Source organism: Vipera berus, assembly GCF_964194415.1.
Source record: "Vipera berus genome assembly, chromosome: 7".
Lineage (NCBI taxonomy): Eukaryota > Metazoa > Chordata > Lepidosauria > Squamata > Viperidae > Vipera > Vipera berus.
This window is the reverse complement of record NC_138209.1, coordinates 71,372,052-71,378,732: the sequence shown is the minus strand read 5'-3', so window position 1 is coordinate 71,378,732 and position 6,681 is coordinate 71,372,052.

Sequence of the window (6,681 nt, the reverse complement as noted above, 5' to 3'; positions counted from 1 at the left end):
TGAATTTTTTCCAAGGTTTCAACATCTCAGCCTGTCTGGCTTTTTGGAGACCAGGCAACATTTAGCCAAGGCTGTTGTGGACAGGGAAACTAGTGCCTTATATCTCCTAGATGTACAGTTAGTCCTTCACTTACAACACTTTGTTTAGTGACCATTTGAAGTTACAATGGTGTTGGAAGAAGTGACTTATGACCGTTTTTTCTCACTTACAACCGTTGCAGCATCCCCCACGGTTACGTGATCAAAATTCAGATGCTTGGTAACTGACTCATATTTATGACGGTTGTAGTGTCTTGGGGTCATGTGAACAGCTTTTGAGACCTTCTGGCAAGCAAAGTCAATGTGGGAAGGCTGATTCCCTTTACAACCTGTGTTACTAACTTAACAACTGCAGTGATTCACTTAACCACTGTGGCAAGAAAGGTCGTAAAATGGGACAAAACTCACTTAACAAATGTCTTGCTCAGCAACGGAAATTTTGAGCTTTTGTAAGTTGAGAACTACCTGTATTCTATTTCATTGGGCAAGAACAGGAAAACAGCCATTTCTACTGGTTCGCCCTGGCAATGTCCATTGTGAAAGACCAGATCCACACATGAAGGTCCAATTCAACTGATTTATTACTAAAAGCTTATCCGCAGGAATCTTCTCATTTAATGGTTAGCACTTGCTTGGAGCGGTTTTTTTTAATCCCATTTATATCCCGCCCTTCTCCAAAGACTCAGGGCGGCTTACAATCTAAAGCACAAATCAATGTGCTTAGCAATAGCCTTCATTCTATGTATATGCCTGCTTATTAGGGCTTTTGCCCCCCCCCCAAGCGGCATTATTACAAAGTCAGCTTATTGCCCCCAACAATCTGGGTCCTCATTTTACCTGCCTCGGAAGGATGGAAGGCTGAGTCAACCTTGAGCCTGGTGGGACTCGAACCTGCACTAATTGCAGGCAGCTGGTGTTACTTAAGGAGGCATTAGCCCACTGCTCCACCAAGGTTAAATAAGAGTCAAGAGAATTCAAGGGAGATTGGACTAAGTTCACTTGGGGCTATGTAATGTTGGAAGAAAAATCAGGTCCACTTCCGAGCTGGGAATATAATGGAGGCTGCTTTAAAAAAAAAGGATTATTGATCAGCAGAACCAACATCAGCATGCAGTTCCGGTACAGCTGACAAAATGAAGTTGAGAGTAGGTGGGTTTTTATACATTCTTTGGGGCTGCGTTTGAGATGCCTGTTCCTTCTGGAATGTACTTTGTGCTCTTTTGGTATTCTAATTATTGTCTCCTGACTCCCATTGGAGCTGGGCGGTGAATGTAGATTTTAGGAGTCTTTGTTTTTCTAATCCCATCAGCTCCAGCTTTCTGTGGGAGTTGTGGCTGAAGGCGTTTTGCTTATGAGTAACGTGGCCCAGTCTTTCTGAATGGATTACGAAATCTCCATTTCTAAAGATTGGCCTCCTCAGGTTTCTGCCTGAGCAAAGGGAGACTGGGGCTTTTTCTGCCTTTCTTAAGATTTTTTTTCTCAATTTGGGGAAATATTCTATCCTGCGCCTCTTTTAATATTCCCCAAACTATTTCATTCTTTGGGGGTGCTGACTTCCTACAGTAAGAATTCTAGGCTGATCCCTCTTTTGACTCTGCCCCCGGGTTCTACTACACCTATACAGCCACTAGCCTATAAACAGGTCCAGATATATTTTGTCCCAGCTGATATTTTGGGTCTTTGCTGCACAAAAAGCATCACTTATTTTGGAAGCTAACTGGATTTCTCCTCGTTATGCAATGAGATTATAGTTTGCAAAAGCCTCTCTGAATTCATTTGCAGCTGGCGATCCAAGACCGGGCCCCCATCCTCGCTTGTGCTATAATTAATGCATTCATCTTTAGCACCATAAGAACTCTACACTGTATTTGTGAATCAGGCTGTGCTGAAGTGGACATTTCTCTCTTTCCTGAATGTCAGGAAAACCTTGGACGGGCCAAAAGGCAGAATTCAACACACTTCCTAAAACTTCCGAAACCATTTGGGACATGGATTTCTCTCCTAATTATTGGAAAACTCAAGGAGAGGACTCGGCCAAAAAGACTTTTTCAACAGGTATGGAGGTGGCCACAGACTGAGACTTTTTAAAGCAACCGCGTCCTTTTCCTGGGATCATCTGGCAGCCTTCAGAGCGCCATAGTAAAAGACAAAGGAGGGGAAACAAGGTGCTATAGTTACAGATGGTGCTACAGGTGCTAAATGTAGATGCCGTATTTGCAGACAAACTCAAGTTTCTGTCTGTCTTCAGGTTAACTGCACTACCAACCCCAAGGTTTCCTTTATTTTCTGGAATGTACCCTATTTTCCCCCAAGGAGTGATGACTGTTACATGTGTTCAGTTATCTATTTCCTTCTCCTATGCCAGGGGTGAGCGCCTGTTACGCGTCCCAGCTTCTGCCAACCTAGCAGTTCGAAAGCACGTAAAAATGCAAGTAGAAAAATAGGGACCACTACGGTGGGAAGGTAACAGCGTTCCGTGCGCCTTTGGCGTCTAGTCATGCCGGCCACATGACCACGGAGATGTCCTCGGACAAGCACTGGCTTTGAAACGGAGATGAGCACCGGCCCCTAGAGTTGGAAACGACTAGCACGCATGTGCGGGGGAACCTTTACCTTATGCCAGGGGTAGGCAACCTTGGCTCTTTTATGACTCGTGGACTTCAACTCCCAGAATTCCTCAGCCAGCCATGCTGGCTGAGGAATTCTGGGAGTTGAAGTCCACGAGTCATAAAAGAGCCCAAGGTTGCCTACCCCTGTCCTATGCCAATGACCTTTCCCCACATACATTTTTGTTGTTTTACTTCCACCCAATCCACTCGTGATATTTTTATTTTGGTATGACCGCTATAGAGTAGGCTGTCAAATAAAAACAGCCATCAATCAACATCTCCAATCAGCATCTAAAAAGCCACATATAACAGGCACCATACAAGTGGCACACAGGGCACAGCGCACGCTCCGCTAGAAAGAAGTCCCTTGAGGATGGGCTCCAAGCACAAATCCGAAAGCTCAGAAGAGTAAACCTCTAGTCCCAGCGACCGACTCAGATTGGATCCTGCCACATTATCCTGGGACATGTATATTGGCCTACAGTTTTATTAATGAGGGGTCCTTGGTCAGTGGTGGGATTCAGCCGGTTCACATCACTTCGGCAGAACCGGTAGCTAATTTTTTGTTGCCCAGGCCCAGAATGGACTTCCAGAAGTGGCATCCACGCAGAGAACCGGTTGTTCACATATTTGAATCCCACCACTGCCCTTGGTGCTCTCTGAGCTTGCTTGTTTTCTTGCAGACATTTCAAGACTCTAACTCAGGGGTGTCAAACTCAATTTCATTGAGGGCCGCATCAGCATTGCGGTTGCCCTCAGGGGGCCAGGTGGGTATGGCCTGGGTGGGCATGGCCTACTGGTTGGGCGTGGCTAGAGTGTGTATGGCCTACTGGGTGGGCATGGCCAGCTCTACATCGTTTGCATCAAGGGTGCCTATGGGGGCCCAGGTAGGAGTGGGACAGATCTGAGGGTCTCTGGCAGAAGGAGATGGGACCGGGGCAAGTGCCAAGGCAGCGGGGGGCGTTCCCTCACTGTTTCCAGGATGGCTTCGCGGGCCACATGAAACCACTTCGCTGGCCGCATCCGGCCTCTGGGCCTTGTGTTTGACATGTCTGCTCTAACTAGCTCACATCATCCATGCTAGTTAGGGTAATGAAATGTCTCCCAAGAAAACACACAAGCTCGGAGAGCACCAAGGACCCCTCATTTCAACCCTGATCTACAACCATTCTCCTTCATTAGTTTTACGTTTTTCCTAACTTTGCATCCATTACTACAGTACATGGCAAAAATCTTCTCTATAATACTACTACGCAAATTCCTTAAAGCAAACTCACTCCTGGCAAATGGTAGTATGGACGCTATTTCAACTCAGCTAACTATGAATGATATCTGGATGTCTGCCAGCATCGGTCTCTAGGTGATCGTTCCAATGCGCTTCAAATCCTGCTGTTGCAGTTCTGGTGTTTTTTTGTGTTTGTTTTTTAAGTTGGAACAGCCCTCATCTTGAACTTTCAAATAATTGCAACACAGATCCATGTCCAAAACGGGGTTTTATTAGTTTTAACAGGTGTGTCAAACTTATTTTTAAATCAGCATAAGATATGTGATAGCAGAATTACTTTTATAAAATTCTACCTAGGATATCCACTGATATTACAATTATATTTTTTTTAAAAAATGAACATCTTGGCCCATTTACCTTTTTTCTAGAAAGAAAAAGACACAAAACTCATATGAAAGGTAAATTCTGTTGGAAGATTGGCTCCACCAAGGATGGTCATCCCAGTACATTCTCAATTTACCTTGCTAACTTGACTTCTCCTTCAGACAATTGAGAGTTAAGAGAAAGGAGTTTGGGGTTGGGGACAACTATTAAGGGGGAAAAACACTTTTTAATGAAGTCAGAACAATGATAACTCTGTGGAAGGAGAAACCAATGGGAAAAAAGAGCTCACAATGTATCTTATCTTTAACTTTTATAAATTTGTAAATTACAGCAGTTCAGACTACTCCAAGTAGTATACAAAATCAGCATCCATTGGCCAATATACGAGGGCAGTTCAGAAATAAACCTCTGTTTGGTTATCAATGACAGACACTCACTGATACGGAACTCTTATTATACACATTAGAAAACTACAACATTACATTATTTTTCGACATAATCGCCATTCAAATTGAGGCACTTGTCATAACGTCTTACAAGGTTTGTAATTCCTTAGTAGCCGCTCGGCGCCAAATCTGGGCTATACGGGGGTGGTGGTGTTGCATGATCAAAAACATCCCAACAGAACTGCTTCCAAAGTCCTTGGGTGTGTCTAGCGATGTGCGGGCAAGCATTATTGTGAACCAACACCACACCAGAAGTGGTGCCATAGAAAATCCCGCCAGATGTGAAGATGCCAAAAGAGTACTGCTAGTGAAGTTCTGAGAGAGTGGTTCGACCGTCAATTCAGAAGTCTATTGTGAAATAATAATAATAAACCTTTTATTGTCAAAGTACAGCATGTGTACATTGAGATTAGCTGAGCCTCCCCCCCCCGTGCTCTCTCCCCCCAACACACAGTGACAACAAACCCTCCATCCCACCACACTATGTTAACCAACTACACCACACACCGGCCTCCCAAGTCAATTCTGCATAAGATTATGTCCCATTTAAAAGCCTAACAGCCCACGGATAAAAGCTATTTTTCAGCCTGTTGGTACGGCTGGCTACATTCCTATATCTCCTACCGGATGGTAGGAGAGTAAAGAGATACCGTCCAGGGTGTGAGTCATCCCTGAGAATCTTCCTCACTCTTCCAAGGCAACGAGCCCTGGCGAGGTCATCCAGTGGTGTCAGGGAACAGCCCACAATGTCTTGTGCTGTGCTCACTACCCTCTGTAATACTTTCCTATCCGCGGCTGTCAGACCAGCATACCAAACCACAATACCATACAAGAGGACGCTCTCTATAGTAAACCGGTAAAAGAGGGTCATTAGCTGTTGTTCTACCCTGTTCTTCCGCAAGACCCTAAGAAAGTGAAGCCTCTGTTGGGCCTTTCTAGCCACCTGAGTTGAGTTAACTTTCCAGGTCAGATCTTCACAGAGGTAGACTCCCAGAAATTTAAAGGAGGAAACTCTCTCTACACAGTTCTCTCCGATGTGAAGTGGGGCAGGTTCCTCCTTTTTTCTCCGGAAGTCTAACACCATCTCTTTTGTCTTGCCGATGTTTAGGTGCAAGTTGTTGTTACTACACCATATGGATAGTTTTTGTACTTCCGCCCTATATGCTGTCTCATCCCCACCTGTAATAAGACCCACCACAGTTGTATCATCTGCGAACTTGATTATCGCAGTGGATGGGTCAGATGATACACAATCATAAGTGTATAAAGAGTACATCCATGTCCCATCCATGACAAGTGTCGGGGCCTGCTGACTTCCCGTGTGGTGTTGGTTCATGATAATGCTCGCCCGCACACCGCTAGAGGCACCCAAGAACTTTGGAAGCAGTTCCGTCGGGATGTTTTCGATCACCTCCCTCTTATAGCCCAGATTCGGCGCTGAGAGGCTACTACTAAGGAATTTCAAACTTTGTAAGACGTTACGACAAGTGCCTCAATTTGAATGGCGGTTGTGTCGAAAAGTCATGCAATGTTGTAGTCTTCTAATGTGTATAAGAAAAGTTCTGTATCTGCGAGCGTCTGTCGTTGATAACCAAACGGAGGTTTATTTCCGAATTGCCCTTGTAATAATAATAAAATGGGCTCAAATTTCCTAAGAGAAGGAGATTTTAAAAGCACAATGGCAAACAATTCTGCTGGGGGGGGGGGAAATGAAAGGCAGAAGAGAAACTACCCCTTTCAAGTATGTTCAAAACAGAGAATAAAGATGGCAAAATGCTAACAAGATGACAAAGGAAATGCAAAAGAAGTAACCCCTTGCGTTAACTCGATGTTCTGTCCCAGTTTTGAACAGCAGGATAAAAGGGAAAGACTGAAGCTTGAGATGAAATAGGAATATGATGAGGACATAAAAACTGAAACCAGCCTAGATGGAAAAATAAGCGGACAGTAGTAGAACAATATTTTGCACTTAAAAACA